At 40.5% G+C, this 21,444-nt stretch overlaps 1 protein-coding gene across 10 annotated transcripts in view; it reads left to right on the forward strand.

Annotated features, from left to right (window-relative positions):
• The first annotated feature begins 20,213 nt into the window (after positions 1–20,213).
• The window catches only part of NRIP1 (nuclear receptor interacting protein 1), a 104,535-nt gene continuing 103,304 nt past the window's right edge, over positions 20,214–21,444 (forward strand). For all 10 annotated transcript variants that reach the window (XM_010845130.1, XM_010845131.1, XM_010845133.1 and 7 more), the window contains exon 1: positions 20,214–20,714. The gene's annotated coding sequence lies outside the window, so the exon portion shown is untranslated. The remainder of the gene's footprint in view (positions 20,715–21,444) is intronic.

Raw genomic sequence — 21,444 nt, forward strand, 5'->3', positions numbered from 1 at the left:
ATGATTTAGGGACTTCCTTGGTGGTCCAGTGGTTAAAAATCCATCTGCCAATCAAACACAGGTTCAATCCCTGGTCTGGGAAGATTCCACATGCCACAGAGCAAATAAGCCAGTGCTCCACAACTACTGAAGCCTTCATGCCCTAGAGCCCGTGCTGTACAGGAGAAGCCACTACAATGAGAAGCCCGAGCACCATAACTAGAGAATAGCCCCCTGGAGGAGGGCATGGCAACCACTTCAGTATTCTAGCCTGGAGAATCCCCATGGGCAAAGAAGCCTGGCGGACTACAGTCCATATGATCACAAAGAGTCAGACACAATTGAGCAGCTAAGCACACAGCACAGTGCCCACTCATCAAAACTAGAGAAAAAGCCCTTGAGCAGCAACGAATGCCCAGTGCAGCCAAAATAAATACTTTTTTTTTTAAAGCAATGATTTAGATATGAGAACCAATTCAATTCTAAAACAGTCTAGTTTCTACAAACTATTGGTAAAGTGTTATTCACTCAGTCATGCTCTGAGCATGACTTTGTGACCCCATGGACTGTAGCCCACCAGGCTCCTCTGTCCATGAGATTTTCCAGACAAGAATACTACAGTGGGTTGCTATTCCCTTCTCCAGGGATCTTCCCATCCAAGGATTGAGCCCAAGTCTCCTGCATTGCAGGCAGATTCTTTACCATTTGAGCCACCAGGGAAGCCCCTACAAACTATATTCAGTGGTAATATGAATTATTTCTATTTTCTACTGGCATTTACTACCAGGTTGAGTTTGTTTCACATGTGAGAAGTTTTATGTTTTCACTTCAACTACCATAGACTAATTCAAAAACCATATACACTGTATTTGAAAATTAATTAACAACTCATTTTGTCATGATTTGATTAATATCTTTAATCCTCATTACTCTCCTGAGTTTTATAGTTGTGGTGCCTTTGATCCATAAGATATATGGAATCAGTTCAGTCGCTAAGCTGTGTCTGACTCTTTGCGACCCCACAGACTGCAGCACACCAGGCTTCCCTGTCCATCACCAATCTCATCCTCTGTTATCCCCTTCTCCTCCTGCCTTCAGTCTTTCCTAGCATCAGGGTGTTTTCCAATGAGTCAGTTTTTCACTTCAGGTGGCCAAAGTACTAGAGTTTCAGCTTCAGCATCAGTCCTTCCAATGAATATTCTGGACTGATTTCCTTTAGGATTTACTGGTTGGATCTCATTCTGTCCAAAGGACTCCCAAGAGTCTTCTCTAACATCACAGTTCAAAAGTTCAACACCACAGTTCAATTCTTCGCCACTCAGCTTTCTTTGTAGTCCAATTTTCAGATCCATATATGACTACTGGAAAAACCATAGCTTTGACTAGATGGACCTTTGTTGGCAAAGTAATGTCTCTGCTTTTTAATATGCTATCTAGGTTGGTCACAACTTTTCTTCCAAGGAGCAAGAGTCTTTTAATTACATGGCTGCAGTCATCATCTGCAGTGATTTTGGAGCCCCCCAAAATAAAGTCTGCCACTGTTTCCATTGTTTGCCCATCTATTTGCCATGAAGTGATGGGACCAGATGCCATAATGTTAGTTTTCTGAATGTTGAGTTTTAAGCCAGCTTTTTCACTCTCCTCTTTCACTTTCATCAAGAGGCTCTTTAGTTGTTCTTCACTTTCTGCCATAAGGGTGGTATCATCTGCTAATCTGAGGTTATTGATATTTCTCCCAGCAATCTTGATTTCAGCTTGTGCTTAATCCAGCCCAGCATTTCTCTTGATGTACTCTGCATATAAGTTAAATAAGCAGGATGACAATATACAGCCTTGACGTACTCCTTTCTCAATTTGGAACCAGTCCTTTGTTCCATGTCCAATTCTAACTGTTGCTCCCTGACCTGCATACAGCTTTCTCAGGAGGCAGCTCAGGTAGTTTGGTATTCCCATCTCTTTAAGACTTTTCCACAGTTTGCTGTGATCCACACAGTCAAAGGCTTTGGCATAGTCAATAAAACAGAAGTATATGTTTTTCTGGAACTCTCTTGCTTTTTTGATGATCCAACAGATGTTGACAATTTGATCTCTGGTTCCTTGCCTATGGAATCAAGAAATGACTAAATGAGACCGTTCAGGCTCATGGTGTTTAGCTATGTCCATGAGAAACTTTTAATGCCTTCACAATAACATTTCTTTTCTCTCTTCACCAGAGTAGAACACAATGGAGCATGAGAAATGCATATGCCCAGGTTTTAACAGAGTCCATTACCGTATTAGACTTAGCTGTGCTAAGTTAACTCTGAAGGACCAAAATACTGGCAAATGATCCAATGAGTGCACTTTATTGCCAAATGTTGTCCAAATTAAAGAGATTATTGTAGCAAATGTTTCATTAGTGTTTGACTTAACAAACAAACCACTATTTTCCCTCTGAGCATGTTTTAATCAAAATGGAGAAGGCAACAGATGCTGTTTGATAGTTTTCAAACCTATACTATATTTTCTCCCACCATCAAATATACTTCAAGTTCCTTTAAAGGTGATATTAAGAATGCATCTGCCCAAATTATATATCTCAGTTCACTTCAGAGCTTTCTTACTATTTAATGTCACTTCTCTTTCACACATCATTCAAACAGGATTAAATGATACATGCTTTAAACATATGATGTGTTGAAGTAGAAAGAGTCAGCCTGGCTTCCTGGAAAGATTAATTAAGTGCATCAGCTTTTTCCTGGGTAAAAAGAACCTGTAAATTTGGTTCTTTGATGCAGTGTTGAGCTACTCTCCTCAAAAGGGACCTGGAACTAAAGTGTTGATCATAGGTTAAGTCTATCCTAAAATTAGGATGTCTTGTTCACATTAGGTAATTGAAGAAATTTGAAAATGCATGAACTAGCAGGAAAAAAAAAGAAAAAAATTCTTCGTTGACCTATGGAGTGTCTCAAATTTCCACTCTTCAATTCATTCTTTGTGAATTTTCTAAGAGCTCCTCTAAAGAGTTTCACATAATAATCAGCCAACTTATTAACAGGGATTAGTGTATCTGAGCCATCTATGTTCCTGGAAGAGAGCGGGCTTCTAGGAGAATGAATGAAATCAAAGGTTTTCATATTTGTTTAAGAAATGAAACACTTGTACCAAAGTTTTTTTCGTAACACCTGGTAATTTTGCTACAGTAAACTAAAAATGGTCATATGTTTTGTGCAAATTCAATAACCTATGAAACAAGTTTCTAGCCTGGTTAAATGGTAGCAGAAACTAGGTTTAAAGAAATCCATCAGAAATATTTTATTTAAAGAATGATCTGACAACCAATTTTTTTTCCATTGTAAATTGGAAAAAGATGACTGTCATTTGATTTTGAAAAGCAGAAAATCTTGCTACATCAGTATTTTTCTAGATCATAATATAGTTTGTAAACCATTGGATTTAACTTTTTTATGGTTAAAGATAAGCGATAGGTGGAAGGTTAAGAAACACAGGGTAGGTCTATGAGTACCCAAGAAGCGTGATGATGAGCAGCATGAAATGGAAAGAGACTTGGATTATGAATAAAATGCTCTGGTTCTACCAAACATAGCACCACCTCCACTCTTTATTTGTCTTCAGTCACTGGGGCAAGATATTTAATTTGGAGGACATTCAGTACTTCCCTTGTAAAATGAGAAGAATGCTTACTTGACTTATATTATTATGAAGATATTCAAGAGATACAATGTAGGCAATAACACTCTGGAAGTTACCGAGTGATATCATGTCTTTGATTCTATGTTTATACCACTGAGTCATCATCTGATATTATAACATCTTTGACATCAGGATATATCTTACAGTCACTGTCTGTGGGTATCATTTGCCACTATCTGTATACATCAAAACATGCTCACTGGAGGTCAGCAGTTTGGAAAAAATTCAGAGACAGTGTGGAGCACTCTTTTAAGAAAAGTGACACATCTCCAAGTCTTCCTGATGACAAAAATGATTAAACTGCACTTTTATTTTTATTTTTATTTTTTTTAAACTGCACTTTTAAAAAACAACATACAGTATAGACATCAATGACTGTGTCAAAAAGTGACTCCTGGGAGACAGATTGAATGTAAAACATTTTAGGAATATCTTAAAGAATCTATTTTACTTATATTTCACTTTTATCTATACATAGATAAAAAGAAAATATAAAAGATAACATAATATATTTTATAGTATAAAAAGATTTTTAAAATCTATGTATATATAAGTTCAAAGGGTTCTTCCAATAAATAAATATAAGATTAAAATTCCATGTTATAAGAAAGCATTATGTCATTTTTTATTGCAATCTTCTTTCTTAGTAGTACATGCGACAATTGATAGTGTGTTGGAAAGAAAATTGGTATATAAATATACAGTGTTACTATGAAGTTGTGAGTTAGACACAAGAGTATTTATTGGTACCAAAGGTAAGGCTTTGGTACATTTTACAGCTTTGTTTGAGCCTGGCCTTGATACCAAGGAAGAGATTATGGACATGAAAACAACTACTACAAAGAGACCTGAAAGATTCTGATGTGCATGCAAGCCATCTGGCACTAGAAAAATAAATTTTACCCCATGAGAGGAATCTGGACCTTCTTCTAATTGATAAGATACCATTCTAGCCCTAAATATTGACACATAGACCATCAGTGAAACTTCCTGGAAGGCTAATAACACCTGCAAAATAGGATTTGATGACAGGATGTTAGAGTTAATAGCTTTATGAAAGCCAGTTAGTGATGACCATAGAGGGGGGTAAAAAGCATGTTGGTAAATTCATCACTCAACATTGAGCTCAATAATCACTTTTCAAAGGAAGAAGTCTTTCCTTGAATAACCAAAATATGAACCAATGCCTCCTTCCTCCATAACACACATCTTAACCATATCTTTATTAAAGAATATATCAAATTAAATATTAGCTGGCCCCTCTTGTGGATGTCACGAAGCTAGTAACCATGGTTTGTTCATTTGGTATTAAGAGAACTTGGTATAGTGTAACACAGGGTATTTAGTAGGCAATCAATAAATTATTGGTGAAAGAATGAATATGTTTAATGTATTTTGTATATAAGAATCACACACATTAATTTTAAGCAGTTTGCAAGTAAGATTAATGATGCTGTTACAATATTACAAGTCTTAATTTACACAGTGTGAAAGATAATGACCATACCAGAAACATTAGTTTACTAATCTACCACACCCCATCTTACTCTTCTAGGCTTATCAGTCCTATTCACAGTCTTGGGAATGCCAATCCTTTGTACTCAGTGAACTTTCCCTCACCTCCACTCACTGGCTCTGGCTGATAGACAAGGATTGATAGATCTGTCCCTAAAAGGAGTGGTTCACTGGCTGGGTGATAAGGTAACCAACCTTTCTCTTTGGAGAACTGAACCAATAAATAGTCTGAAGAAGGGGAGAACAAAGACACATTATTGGTGGAACACCAGAATCAAGGGCAATGGTCTCCTGAAGACAAGTGCGACAACATGTTCTTGAATTCCATACATGTTGCACCTTAGAAGTTTCTTTATTCTCAAGTTAATTGCGTAGATCATCTTTCTTCCTTAGAACTAAAAACACTTTTTCCAAGAGTCAGTACATTTTCTGTCCCAACAAGATCATGTATAGCATACTGGTTAATATTTTGACCAACTTTCCAAGAGCTAGAATACAAAAAAATATGATCAATGCAAAATTTGCCCAAATTTAATGATCCCAGATGAATTCTTGTTCATCCTACAACCTAAAATACTTCATGTACTTCAGAAACTTTGGGTCTTGCTCTCTGTTGGATATTTGGTTTAGCATTCTCTCTTGATTTGACACACTTTCAGCTCGAGATGATATTTTTTTTTCTTATGACCAAACAGTCCTGTTTTTCAGGCATTCAAATCAACTTTGCTCATGCCCACTTGGAAGCAAGAGGTACATGTGATTAGAATGAAAGAGTGGGTGGGAATGGAACTGAACAGTTAATGATTCATTTGTATAGGGGATATGTATCAAACATTTTTGAAATCTTATTACTGGCTTTAAAATAGAAAGGTAGACCAACAATAAAACAATACAACAATAATAACAAGAATAGAAAAAAAAAAAAAAAAGAACCCTAGAGCAAATGGGGAATATACTAGTTCAACTTAATGCATGCTGTTTTTTAATTTTATTGTATATGCTGTTAAGATTTTTCTCAAATTTAAGTTTCAGTCATTTCAGTCAGTTCAGTTGCTCAGTCAAGTCAGACTCTTTGTGACCCTGTGGACTGAAGCATGCCAGGTTTCCCTGTCTATCACTAACTCCTGGAGCTTGTTCAAGCTCATGTCCATCGAGTCAGTGATGCCATCCGACCAACTCATCCCCTGTCGTCCCCTTCTCCTCCTGCCTTCAATCTTTCCCAGCATCAGGGCCCTTTCCAATGAGTCAGTTCTTTGCATCAGGTGGCCAAAGTATTAGAGTTTCAGCTTCAACATCAGTCGTTCCAATGAATATTCAGGACTCATTTCTTTTAGGATGGACTGGTTGGATCTCCTTTCAGTCCAAGGGACTCTCAAGAGTCTTCCCCAACACCATAGTTCAAAAACATCAATTCTTCAGTTCTCAGGTTTTTTTCTGATCCAACTCTCACATCCATACATGACTACTAGAAAAAACAGCTTTGACAAGACAGACCCTTGTTAGCTAAGTAATGTTTCTGCTTTTTATTATGTTGTCTATATTGAACATAGAAAAGCTATCTATGTTGGTCATAGCTTTTCTTCCAAGGAACAAGAGTCTTTATTTCATGGCTACAGTCATCATCTGCAGTGATTTTGAAGTCCAAGAAAATGAAGTCTCTTACTGTTTCCATTTTTGCCCCATTTTTTGCCATGAAATGATGGGACCAGATGTCATGATGTTAGTTTTCTGAATGTTGAGCTTTAAGCCAGCTTTTTCACTCTACTCTCACTTTCATCAAGAGGCTCTTTAGTTCTTCTTTGCTTTCTGCCATAAGGGTGGTGTCATCTGAATATCTGAGGTTATTGATATTTCTCCCTGCAATCTTGATTCCAGCTTGTGCTTCATCCAGCCTGGCATTTTGCATGGTGTACTCTGCATATAAGTTAAATAAGCAGGGAAACAATATGCATCCTTGATGTACTCCTTTTCCAACTTGGAGCCAGTCCTTTGTTCCACGTCCAGTTCTAACTGTTGCTTCTTGACCTGCATACACATTTCTCAGGAAGCACATAAGGTGATCTGGTATTCCTATCTCTTTAAGACTTTTCCACAGTTTATTGTGATCCACACAGTCAAAGGCTTTAGCATAGGCAATGAAGCAGAAGTAGATGTTTTTCTGGAATTTTCATGCTTTTTATATAATCCAATGGATGTTGGCAATTTGGTCTCTGGTTCCTCTGTCTTTTCTAAAACCAGCTTGAACACCTGGAAGTTTACATTTCATGTACTGTTGAAGCCTGGCTTGGAAAATTTTGAGCATTACTTTGCTGGTGTGTGAGAAGAGTGCAGCTGTTTGGTAGTTTGAACATTCTTTGACATTGCCTTTCTTTGGGACTGGAATGAAAATTGACCTTTTCCAGTCCTGTGGCCATTGCTGAGTTTTCCAGATTTGCTGGCATATTGAGTGTGGCACTTTCACAGCATGATCTTTTAGGATTTCAAATAGCTCAACTGGAATTCCATCACCTTCACTACCTTTGTTCATAGTGATGCTTCCTAAGGCCCTCCTGACTTCTCATTCCAAGATGTCTGGCTCTAGGTGAGTGATCACACCATTGAGGTTATCTTGGTCATGAAGATCTTCTTTGTATAGTTCTTCTGTGTATTCTTGCTACCTCTTCTTAATATCCTCTGCTTCTGTTAGGTCCATGCCATTTCTGTCCTTTATTGTGCCCATCTTTGCATGAAATGTTCCCTTGGTATCTCTAATTTTCTTGAAGGGATCTCTAGTCTTTCCATTTCTATTGTTTTCCTCTATTTCTTTGCATTAATCACGGAGGAAGGCTTTCTTATATCTCCTTGCTAGTCTTTGGAACTCTGCATTCAGACAGGTATATTTTTCCTTTTCTCCTTTGCCTTTCACTTCTCCTCTTTTCTCAGCTATTTGTAATGCCTCCTCAGATAACCATTTTGCCTTTTAGCATTTCTTTTTCTTAGGGATGGTCTTGATCACTGCCTCCTATACAGTGCTATGAACCTTCATCCGTAGCTCTTCAGGCTCTCTATCAGATCTTATCCCTTGAATCTATTGGTCACTTTCACTGTGTAATCTTAAGGGATTTGATTTGGGTCATGATGGGAATACTAGACCACCTGACCTGCCTCTTGAGAAACCTATATGCAGGTCAGGAAGCAACAGTTAGAACTGGACATGGAACAACAGACTGTTTCCAAATAGGAAAAGGAGTATGTCAAGGCTGTATATTGTCACCCTGCTTATTTAACTTCTATGCAGAGTACATCATGAGAAACACTGGACTGGAAGAAGCACAAGCTGGAATCCAGGTTGCTGGTAGAAATATCAATAACCTCAGGTATGCAGATGACACCACCCTTATGGCAGAAAGTGAAGAGGAACTAAAAAGCCTCTTGATGAAAGTGAAAGAGGAGAGTGAAAAAGTTGGCTTAAAACTCAACATTCAGAAAACGAAGATCATGGCATCTGGTCCCATCACTTCATGGGAAATAGTTGGGGAAACAGTGGAAACAGTGTCAGACTTTATTTTTTTGGGCTCCAAAATCACTGCAGATGGTGACTGCAGCCATGAAATTAAAAGACGCTTACTCCTTGGAAGGAAAGTTATGACCAATCTAGATAGCATATTCAAAAGCAGAGACATTACTTTGCCAACAAAGGTCCGTCTAGTCAAGGCTACGGTTTTTCCAGTGGTCATGTATGGATATGAGAGTTGGACTGTGAAGAAAGCTGAGCGCCAAAGAATTGATGCTTTTGAACTGTGGTGTTGGAGAAGACTCTTGAGAGTCCCTTGGACTGCAAGGAGGTCCAACCAGTCCATTCTGAAGGAGATTAGCCCTGGGATTTCTTTGGAAGGAATGATGCTAAAGCTGAAACTCCAGTACTTTGGCCACCTCATGCGAAGAGTTGACTCATTGGAAAAGACTCTGATGCTGGGAAGGATTGGGGGCAGGAGGAAAAGACGACGACAGAGGATGAGATGGCTGCATGGCATCACTGACTCAATGGATGTGAGTCTGAGTGAACTCCCAGAGTTAGTGATGGACAGGGAGGGCTGGCGTGCTGCGATTCATGGGGTCGCACAGAGTTGGACACGACTGAGCAACTGAACTGAACTGAACTGAATGGTCTAGTGGTTTTCCTTACTTTCTTCAATTTAAACCTGAATTTTGCAATAAGGAGTTCATGATCTGAGCCACATTCAGCTCCCAGTCTTGTTTTTGCTGTCTGTATAGACCTTCTGCTGCTGCTGCTGCTGCAAAGAATACAATCAATCTGATTTTGGTATTGACCATCTGGTGATATCCATGTGTAGAGCTGTCTCTTGTGTTGTTGGATGAGGGTGTTTTCTCAGTGCATTCTCTTGGAAAAACTCTGTTAGACTTGCCCTGCTTCATTTTGTACTCCAAGGCCAAACTTGCATGTTACTCCAGGTATCTCTTGACTTCCTACTTTTGTGTTCTAGTCCCCTATGATGAAAAGGACATCTTTTTCTGTCGTTAGTTCTAGAAGATCTTGCAGGGCTTCATAGAGCCCTTCAGCTTCAACTTCTTCGGCATTAGTGGTTGGGACATAGACTTGGATTTCTGTGATATTGAATGGTTTGCCTTGGAAATGAATGGAAATAATTCTGTCGTTTTTGAGATTGCATCCAAGTTCTACATTTCAGACTCTTTTGTTGACTATGAGGACTACTCATAAATAAAATAAAATTAAGTTTATTAATTAAAATATAGTTAAAACTCAGAAATAGCCCTTTGATCCTTAGTAAATACTGAAGAATAACACACCAACACCACTCTATCTCTTTCTAGCATGCTTTTCTGGTTGCTAGAGATTGGAAAGGTGAATGTTATAGATATTTCTCAGATTCAGGTAAAGGTATAGTTTCCCATACTACTTGATTTCCACCAACCAGATGCACCTGTTTAAGACAAGAAAGGTGGATATGAACATCATGAGAGAGAATCTACAGGGCTATTCTGGCAAGTAAGGGGGTTGAGGAGTTTGGTTCATCTATAGAACTTTAATGGAGGACCTAGAATTTAATCTGTATCTTCACTTGTGTAAGTGACATAATGACGGTGTTTACATTTGATCACCCCAATGTTCAGCGGTATATTTCTCCTATATATCCTCCAAAGGTAGTGGTTCCTGAGTACCAACAAAAACATTATAAATTATCTATTACATTATAATAAACTCATTTTTGTTTAAACTAGAAAATTTTAATCTTATTTTCTGAAACCAAGAACTATGCATGACCTGTGTAGTAATTGGTACCAGAAATGAGATGCTGGAAGGTACAAGTAACACTAATTTAGTAGAAGCTTTAGAGAGTGAGGGCTCAGAATTTAGTTTTTATCTGGTAGCCAAATATTTGGTTAGTCTCTCACTTGTTTACTTTTAAAAGCAAGATAGCTGTTGCCTGAGGTTATAGTGTTCAAGGAAATAATAGAATGAGCTCATAGTATCCATAGGTGTTTATAGGTGTTGGTTCATTTTTGCTAATTTTATCAAAATCTTCTGAGTTAGATGAACTCAGTAGAGATGGAAAGAAGTAAAGGTTTGCTAAAGAAGGCATTCTCTGCCTGTGCCCACTAACTGCATTGATGGAGAGTGCAGTGATTTAGAACTTGCAGTGTTGAACAACTCATCTGCTTTTTTGTACCTGAACTTGAAGAAGTCTGAAGCTGTAGCCATGAAACTACAGTGTTAGCAGGAGGTAAGGCTCTTGCTTTGTCATAAAGCAGCAGTGATATGGCTGGCAACAGATGACGAATTGTATTGTTTCCCCATATAAGCCCATTATTTCAGATACTCTCAAGGTAGCTGCCATTACTTTAAGGGCCAGAGGGAAGGGCAGAGAACAGAGCCGAGTAAATAAAAGAGGAGAATCTGCAGGCTCAAAAACCATGTCTGGGCAAGTCTTTTGACTATGACAGTTTGTACCTGGAACAGAATTGAAACAAGTCAAGTTTGCTTAGTGTTTGAAGGAATTATCTTCCCAAAGAAACCCAAAACTTGGTCTGCGACATTCTGTGATTGTTAAAACTTTAAAACAACTCCAATATTTCAAATCTCATGAAGTCTCCAAGAAGTACATCCTGTCCTCCACCCCACCCCCGTGCCCACCTCAGATATATTTGTCAAGGAAAACTGACAAGAATGAACCTTTCAGGGTAGATCCAGGAGCAATAGAGGACAAGGAAACGAAGGAGAGCTTTCCAGAGAAAGAACCAGGAGTTTCCAGGTTGGCCAACAAAGAAACTTCCTGCAGTGCTGGGGCAGAGAGTCCTGGTTATTCCTGTTCAGTAGGTTTTGATAATTATTGTGAAATGGTACCTAATGTCGCCAAGGGACATCGGCTAACTGCAATGACCCATTTCTTCTCCATCATTGAAAACTTACATGTGCTGGTAGCTGAAAATATTTCTTTTTTATTTTTTTTTTTCAAATTTGTTTTTATTTTTTAATTGGAGGATAATTGCCTTACAATATTGTGTTGGTTTCTACCATACAACATGAATCAGCCATGAGCATACATATGTCTCCTTCCTCTTGAACCTCCTTCCCACCTCCCACCCCTCTAGGTTGTCACAGAACACTGGGTTAAGCAATCTCTCACAGCTATTTTATGCATAGTAATATATATGTTTCAGTTCTACACTCTCAGCTCACCCCACCTTTTCCTTCACCTGCTGTATCCCACAAGTCTGTTCTTTAGCTCTGCATCTTCAGATAGGGTATATCAGTACCATTTTTCTAGTTTCCATATAAAAGTGTTAATATATGTTACTTGTTTTCTCTTTCTGACTTACTTTACTCTGTACAACAAGCCCTAGGTTCATCCACCTCACTAGAACTGACTCAATTTCATTCCTTTTTATGGTGAAAATATATCTTTACTTAACTGGTTACCAACCTAGAAAAGCCCCATCTGGGCCTCTTAGAGAGGGTTGCATACCTGTTTCTGAAACACCAGTAGCAGAGAGACACTTGGGTCTTGATCCCTTGGAGAGGCAGTGAGACTGTTCTATTTATGAAACAAAGGGGTGCATGTGGGTCTGGAAAACCAAAGAGGTGGACCATGACAGAAAATCGCTATAGCCTAATCTGCAGGTTCTAAGCTATGTCCACAAATTATTTGTAAAGCTTCCCTTTAGGATGACTTTCCCCTGGTGAGTGGAATTAACTTAGTGACTCACTTCTAATTAATAGAATAAAGTGGAAGTATCCTGTGTCAATTAGGAAACCAGGTCATAAAGGACACTGGGACTTCATCACTGCTTTCTCCTGGACAGCTCACTCTACGGGGGAGTCAGCAGGATACTCAAGCAGCTTGTGGACAGGTTCCTGTAGCAAGGGCCTGAGGCCTCCAGCCAATAGCCATGTGAGGAGCTGAGGCCTCCAGCCAACAGCCTTGTGAGGGAGCCTTCTTGAAATTGGATCTTCCACCTCCAGGCAAACCTTCACATGACGGCAGACCCTGCCAATATCCTGACTGCAACCACATGAGAGACCTTATGTCGAAACAATCCAGCTAAGCTGTTTCTGAATTCTTTACCTACCAGAAGCTTTGAGATGATAGTGGTTCTCGTCTTAAGCTTCTCATTGTTGTGGTGATTTGTTATTTAGCACGAGGTAACTGATATACTCGCTCAATATCAAGTCTCATCTTCTTCCTTAGAAACAAAATCTTGATTTTGAGTATTATTTTTAGCTAAAATACGATATACCTCACACTCCTTCTGAATCCATCCAATTAGATGTCAGCAGGATCATTGTTAGGATGCTCCTTTCAGGAAAACTCCTTTAAAAGGTGGTAGGCCATCCACGTTCTTCCCGCCTGGAATGCAATTTGATGAGTGGGAGTCCAGCAATCAATGAAGATCATGAGGCAACTTTTAGAATGGAAGTAAAGAGCTCACAGTGACAGAATAGAAGCAATCCAGGTGCTTAGTAATGATGGTATCATCAAAGCGGCCCCCAAATGCCATTTGTGGACTTTTTACAATGGAGGGAAATCACCTTCACACTGGTTAAGTCATGGTTGGTTCTTGTTTCTGTTACCAGGAGCTAAAATGCAGTTAACTAACTGATGGAAACTGGGATTCGATTTCTTGGATATCTGGCTTCTAGGAAATAGAATACACCGAGCTATTAACAGGATAAATCATTGAGCTACCTAACAGAATAAAGCTTGGTTGGAGTGATTATTACTGTAAATTATTGAGCTATGTATCTGCTGTAAGTCTTCCTGGGACATGAGGAGTTTATACTGCTTATCAAGAATTCTCTTCCTAGGTCAGAAAAGAATTATCCAGGAAATCCTCTGGACTTTCATATGGGCATCAGTGGAAGATTTTGTGTGCACATGCATACCTACACACACACACACACACACACACACTTAGTATTTTGCACACTAAATTACTGACACTTGGGCTGACCTGAATAAACCATCCTTCACCCTTACTATTCTGTGTCACTTAAGAATTATAAAGCAGAATAATACACAAGATGGAGTAGAAATGCCTCCCAAGGAGCAGGGGAGGAAGCCGGGGAGGAGGTCTGGGATGCCCAAGACCCCTCCTAGGCGCACTCTGCAGGGACAAAAAAAAAAAAGAATTATAAAGCAGCCAAAGTTAATATTCAACACGCAATTTTCTGGAGATATCTATATCTATCTATCTATCTATATTTAGGCTTCCCTGGTGGCTCAGAGGTAAAGAAGCCACCTGCCTATCCAGAAGACATGGTTCAATTCCTGAGTCAGGAAGATCCCCTGGAGAAGGAAATGGCAACCCACTCTAGTATTCTTGCCTGAGAAATCCCATGGACAGAGTATCCTGGTGGGCTACAGTCCATGGGGTCACAAAAGAGTCAGACATGACTTGGTGACTAAACAACAAGAACACACATACACATACGTGTATATTAATAAAATCCACATTAGCCTTTGTTTGAGGCAGCCACCTGCTTGAAGGTGCAGTAGTAAGCATGTACTGTAGCATTCTGAGTACCATGAAAGGTCTGAAGAGCTAAGATTAAGACATTTAGACACTCTGTCTGTAGGTTCCTGTGCAGTTTTCCGTAATGAGATTGGAGCCCTTTTATTCTGGTGGGGCATGAGTGCCAAAGACTGGCAAAACCAGGGCACTCAATTTATTCACTAGAATGAATCCTGAAAACTGGATCTTAAAAAAACAACAACAACTGAAAATGATTGCATACAAGCAGCTGAAAGTGTGGAAGGAGGAGAAGCAGACACTTTATGAAAGGCAAATATGGACGATGCTTTCTCAGTCCCTCCAAAAGAAAACATGCAGTATAGTTAAGGGATCCAAAAACCCAAGAAATCCCAATGAAGCTAAGGAAAATCTGTCAGTTTTGATGATATGTCAGCTTAATGCTGCTGCTGCTGCTAAGTCGCTCAGTCGTGTCCAACTCTGTGCGACCCCAGAGACGGCAGCCCACCAGGCTCCGCCGTCCCTGGGATTCTCCAGGCAAGAATACTGGAGTGGATTGCCATGCCCCCCTCCAAGATATATGTAGTCTGCTGCTGCTGCTGCTAAGTCGCTTCAGCCGTGTCTGACTCTGTGCGACCCCACAGACGGCAGCCCACCAGGCTCCCCCATCCCTGGGATTCTCCAGGCAAGAACACTGGAGTGGGTTGCCATTTCCTTCTCCAATGCATGAAAGTGAAAAGTGAAAGTGAAGTCGCTCAGTCATGTCCGACTCTTAGCAACCCCATGGAATGCAGCCTACCAGGTTCCTCCATCCATGGGATTCTCCAGGCAAGAGTACTGGAGTGGGTTGCCATTTCCTTCTCCATATGTAGTCTAGAGACTATTTAAAATATAAGAAAGGATGTTCCTAGGATGCAAACACTACTACCATTTTACAAGAGACTTGAGCATCTGAGGGTTTAGGTTTTGTGGGGGGTGCAGTAACCAGTCCTCTACATATATCAAGGGATGACTCTATCTGTTTTTCTAAATTATTAAGAAATCTGTGGGGAAAAAAGCTATTAATATTGGTGCAAATTTAATTGTGTTTTGCATTGTTGAACTTTGCTGTTTGATATTAGAATATATTCTTAAATAAATGTGGTTCTGTTATACATCATTTTAATGTGCATTTCTTACTTTATTTTTTTGCTAATGACATTACTTGCTGTTTATTTTAGACTATAGAAATGATGTTAGACAAAATGCAAACCTGAGCAATTTTTTTATTTGCATTCAAAATGGGTCATGAGAGCCTTGAAGATGAGAAGAGTAGCGACCATCAGAAATTGACATTGACTGATTGAGAGGTTCATTGAACCTGATCCTCTGACAACTACATAGGAAGTTGCCCAAGAACTCAGTGTAGTCCATTCTATGGTCATTAGGCATTTGAAGCAAATCAGAAAGGCGAAAAGCTGGGTAAGTGGGTGCCTCACGAGCTGACCGCAAATCAAAATAATCGTCATTTTGAAGTGTCATCTTCTTTTATTTTACACAACAACAAGCCATTTCTCAATCGGATTGTGATGTGAGCTGAAAAGTGGATTTTATGCAACAACTAGCAACAACCGGCTCAGTGGCTGGACCAAGAAGAAGCTCCAAAGAACTTCCCAAAGCCAAACTCTCACCAAAAAATGTCATGGTCACTGTTTGGTAGTCTGTGGCCCCTCTGATCCACTATAGCTTTCTGAATCCATGCTCAGCAAATAGATGAGTTGCACTGAAAACTGCAACATTGGCAGCAGGCATTGGTCAACAGAAAAAGCCTAATTCTTCTCCACAAGAATGCCCTACTGCACATTGTGCAACCAACACTTAAAAAGTTGAATGAATTGGGCTACGAAGGCCACAAAGCTTTGCCTCTTGACTTGACCTCTTGCCAGTCGACTACCACTTCTTCAAGCATCTCAATAACTTTTTGCAGGGAAAATGCTTCCACAACTAGCATGAGGCAGAAAATGTTTTCCAAGAGTACTTGAATTCCAAAGCACAAATTTTTACGCTGCAGGAATAAACAAACTTATTTCTTGTTGACAAAGATGTGTTGATTGTAATAGTTCCTATTTTGATTAATAAAGATGTTTGAGCCTAGTTATAATGATTTAAAGGGCTTCCCTGGTAGCTCAGATGGTAAAGAATCTACCTGCAATGCAGGAGACCCAGATTTGATCCCTGGGTGGGGAAGATCCCCTGGAGGAGGGCATGCTAACTATGCCAGTATTCTTGCCTGGAAAACCCCATGGACAGAGGAGCCTGGTGGGCTAAAGTCCATGGGGTCACAGAGTCAGACACAACTGAGCGACTAACACTTTCACTTCCAACTTCCTTAATGATTTAAAATTCACAGTCTGAAACCAGAATTACTTTTGCACCAATCTAATATTCTCCATAAGGGCGTGGGCCTGGAAGAATTGAAGAGCAAAACCCTGGGCTTCTATAGCCAGGATGATGTTTGACAGTAACTCACAAAGTAGTTCTGTGCTCTAAGGAAGACTTTTTAACAGTTTATTCAACTCCAAATTTATAGTGTTTTTTAAAGCTATACAGTCAGGTTACATTTACAGTCCATCACCAGAGTTAATAGAAATAAAATTAGTTGTAACTACAGTATGGTTAATGGAGTAACAGTACATAAAATGTAAACTTCGCTGATTCTCTGATTGGCATAAAAGCCTAGACGCAAGAAAGTAGTCTTTATAACATAGCAGACTTAAACACCAGTAATCAACACAACTAAAATCATAGATTACACAAGATTCAGATTTTCATCTTAACAAAATTTCCTTTAACTGTACCGTCAAAGATTTTATCTGTCCTCTAGAGACACACTGTCCCGTACAGTAGCCACTAACCACACGTGGCTATTAAGTACTTGAAGGTGATGTCCCAGGAGTGTAAAAACCCCAGTGGATTTTGAAACAGTACTTTGAATGAAAGAATATAAAATGTTTATTGAAAAGTTTTTATGTTGTATACACACTTAAATAATATTTTTGATAGTTAAATTATTAAAATTAATTTCACCTGTTCCTTTGACTTTTAAAAATGTGGCTACTAGAAAATTTAAAGGTACATCCACAGCTCACATTTGTGGCTGACTTTATATTTTTATTGGACAGCATTTCTCTTGATGTTGAAGGACTATAACTGCATAACTATAGTAGACTTTTATCTGCGTAGATTTCTGTTCTCTGTCATAGTTCATTAGTCATTAGTTCATAGTGTGTAAGGTAAGTTCAATACTTCTCAACACATATTTCTGTTTTATTCACACCTTACTACTGTTAGGCAGTCTTTTCCCTCTCTTAAGAACCCTTTCCCACTGGCCTAGTTGGCAAATTCTTATCTTTTAATAGCCAGTTAAAGCATTCTTTTCTCTGTAAAAATTTCTCTGAACTCCCTTACTCCACACTTGTACCCAAACTAGAAATACAGATTGTCCTCTGGATTGTGAAAGTTGTTGTTGTTCAGTCGCTAAGTCGTATCTGACTCTTTGTGACCCCATGGACTGAAGCATGCCTAGCTCCTCTGTCCTTCACTATCTCCCAGAGTTTGCTCAGATTCATGTTCATTGAGTCAGTGATGCCATCCAACCATCTCATCCTCTGCCACTGCCTTCTCCTTGTCAGGGTCTTTTCCAATGAGTTGGTTCTTTGCATTAGGTGGCCAAAATTTTGGAGCTTCAGCTTCATCATCACTTCTTCCAATGAATAGGGCTGATTTCCTTTAGGATTGATTGGTTTGTCTCCTTGCAGTCCAAGGGACTCTCAAGAGTCTTCTCCAGCACCACAGTTCAAAAGCATCAGTTCTTCGGCACTCAGCCTTCATGGTCCAACTCTCACATCTGTATATGACTACTGAAATGACCATAGCTTTGCCTATACAAACCTTTTCTATACTGTGAAAGTATCTTGCCCAATATCTACTGGATGCCTACCATTTGCAGAACACAGGGATAGGTGGGGACATATCCAGACATGAACCAAAAGGCATGGACCCTATGCCTGTAGTGATTGCATCTAGAATGGGATACAGATAAGTAAATACCCAGTCACCAACTGAAGTGAAAAATGCTATCACAGACAGATTCAGGGAGCACATCATAAGCATGCCTCTCCCAGACAACTTCTTCGTGGCAGATAAAAACACTGAGCCTGAACTATATGTATCTGATCCCATAGGAACCCTGAATTTAAAAATTAGTTGTGTGGTAAGTATAAAAGCTCAAGAGCATCTTTTTCACATCATAATTGGTTAAAATGAGTTGCCTGCAAAATACAAATTCCAGAATAGGCATTCTTCTATTACATATATGCCCCAGTATCCTTACAATGACTCTCTCAGTCAGGAAATTTAGGTATTGATTTTTTTGAAAAACAAAGTACAACAAAATAGCCCCAACACAATTAGAATGATTAAAAATGAATTCCACAAAAGGTGTGCAATTTACTTAACATTAATGAGATATCAAAAAGAGTTCAGGCTTTCAGTGATTGAATTTCTGTGGGTTTGAGAAGATAGATGAAGAATTAAGTGAGGAGCTCTGTTAAGTTATCTAACATTTTGCAGTAGACTTTTTAACAAGAATGTTAAAAAGGGCAGGACCTGTATTTGGCTTGTTGGATTAACTGTGTAATCTTATTTACTAGGACGTCGTTTATCTACCAACCACAATGATGTAAAACCCAGTTAAGAAGCAAAAAGAATGATTTTTAAAGCATCATTCGAGTAATCCAAATATCTGTCACAAGGTCGATGCACTAAAGTTCACCTGCCTTTCTCCTTGGTGAGCACATCAGTTCCTTATATGGGACCTATTTTGTTTTACTTTAGACTGAATGGTGACAAATGAGGCTATATGGAATCTCGGTCTGCGCCAGACTAGCAGTTGCCAATCAGAAGAGGAGGATAATGTTAGAGACAGGCACTCCGGCAAGAGAGAGAAAAGACAGCAGATTGTTAGGGAAGGGGGAGAGAGAGCAACTACAAAAGACAGAGATGATCACTGGGTCATAGTATCCTGGAGTCCTTCAGGGTGAGGACTGATGGCTTCTATTCACCCTGGGAGCATCCCTAACTCCTAAGAAGGAGCTTGATAGCGAACAGGAACTTGATGTAGTTGTTAAATTCATTATAACCTACTATCAAAATTAACTCTGAATTTTCAAGAAAAAGCCAAAAAAAATGGCTTAAGAAAATAGAAACATTTATAATACGTTTCAGAAAATCTTTGTACAACAGTTAAAAACAGTTTTAAAGAAAATTAGTTTGATTCCTTAAAGGGCCACACTCCAATAATGCTGCCTATCACTTAATTGAAACAGTTGGCTCTGAATCAATCCTGGATAAACGTCGTCCTGCAGAACAGTGGACTTTACTAAGCTGCCTTGAACAGATTTCAAATGGTGGTAGATACAAATAATAAGCTCTCATTTGAGGTTGAAATATATAAGATGGCAACAGACCACACAGTTGAAATCTCTAGGGTGATGTAAAATAATTGTTCTAAAATGCACTATCACCATGAAGCAAAATCTTCCTGCCATGTGCCCAGCACTGTGCTAGGTGCTGTATTATTAAGCATTCATCTGAAAAATCGCTTTCCCTTTTAGGACTGTGAAGGTGTTCCCAAATCCTCATTCATATTTTTAAAGGTTAAATGACATTTTACACGCACAACACAACCATTACATAACAGGCAAAGAATACTGTTTTATGACTTGGATAGTTCTTCTTCTTCTTTTTTTTTTTTAAGTGCACTAGCAACTTTCTTTTCAAATGCTGTCGAATCCTTAAGGATCTGAAAACCTACACACAGGAATGGAGTGTCTTATCCACTCACTTGTTTTGTGTAATAAGTGTTTAAACACAGGCATGCCATTTCGGAGTTTACAGTGAGGCTAAGCTGTACTTCAGCGTTTTTGCAGCAAGCAAAAACAATTTCTGCAACGGTCCTCATTTCCCCTGGCAATTTTTTTTTTTTTTTCTTTTTCATGGCGAGTTACTAAATGCTAGATGCTAGAGTCAAAAAGAAACCTGACATCTGGGGAGGTGTTGCGGGGGTGTTAATAGTTCTAGTTTGATGTTTGGGGAGAGCCTTGAGGATAAGATTTTAAAACAGCAAATGCAGGGAGAAGGGGGAAATGATGGTTTCGGATGACTCTCTCCTCCCTCCACTTTCTCTCTTCACCAATCCGTATCTCCCCCAATTTAGAGGCGGGTTCAGGGAGATCAGGCTGCAGGAAACCAGGAGGCTCTCCGGGGCTGCCGCCCTGGCCTCGTGATGTAATTGTTATTTCTTACTCGGAGCCTGAACCGGCGGAGAGCTGCCCGAGAAGTGGCAGCTGGGTGTCTTCTGCCTTGTCTTGGAGGGTCAGGTTCGGTCAGAGGACGATGTCGATTCGCGGAATGACTCCGCTGGAGACTTCGCAGTGACAAAGCAGCAGAAGATAAACCCTGCTCCCGTCTGAGGAGCTGAACCCGGCGCTCCTCAGGTCTCCTTCCCAGTTTTCTTCTCGGACTCACTCCCCGATTATCCCTGGGTGCCTTCTACATGCTGGGCGCGGGATCAGAGGGACCCGCAGTTAGCGCCCACCCCCACTCCACCCCCCCGACTAAAGCAAGACACAGATTACAAGGTGGTGGAAGTTGGGGGGTGGGCGAGAGGGAGCCCAGGAGACACGGGTCGTGGGGTGAAGTGGGAGGAGAAGGAAGCCTAAGACGTCGGCACCCAGGAAGGGACCAGGGGCGTCCCGACCCCCAGGCTGAGCCCCCTTCGCGGGCCTTTGGCCTGGGTCACGAGATTGGTCCCCACGCCCCCGCCCCGGGAGCCCCAGGAGGAGCTGTCCCGGCGCCTCCGGCGGCGGTGGGGGCTGCTGGACAGAGCCGGGAGCCGCGGGGAAGGGTTCGGGGCGGCTGGAGCACCCACCTCTCCCGGCCGCCGTGGTCTCCCACCGCCTCGGGGCCCCCGCAGCCCCGGACCGGCCGGCCGGAGGGCGGGCGAGGAGGAAAACCAGCCAACCGAGGGGCCCCGCAGTTCCCGCGAGCCTCCGGGACCCGAGCGCGTGCCTGCCGCCCCGGTGACAATGGGAGAGAAGGGGAAAAAAGGGTTAAGAAACTTGGCTGAAGAGCTGAATGGCGTGGAGCGGCGAGGGGAGGGACTGGGCCGCGGCCGCCTCGGCGGCGGAGGGAGGAGCGCGGCTGCGGGCGGGCGGCGAGCGAGGC

Source organism: Bison bison, unplaced genomic scaffold (genome assembly GCF_000754665.1).
Source record: "Bison bison bison isolate TAMUID 2011002044 unplaced genomic scaffold, Bison_UMD1.0 scf7180017864213, whole genome shotgun sequence".
NCBI lineage: Eukaryota > Metazoa > Chordata > Mammalia > Artiodactyla > Bovidae > Bison > Bison bison.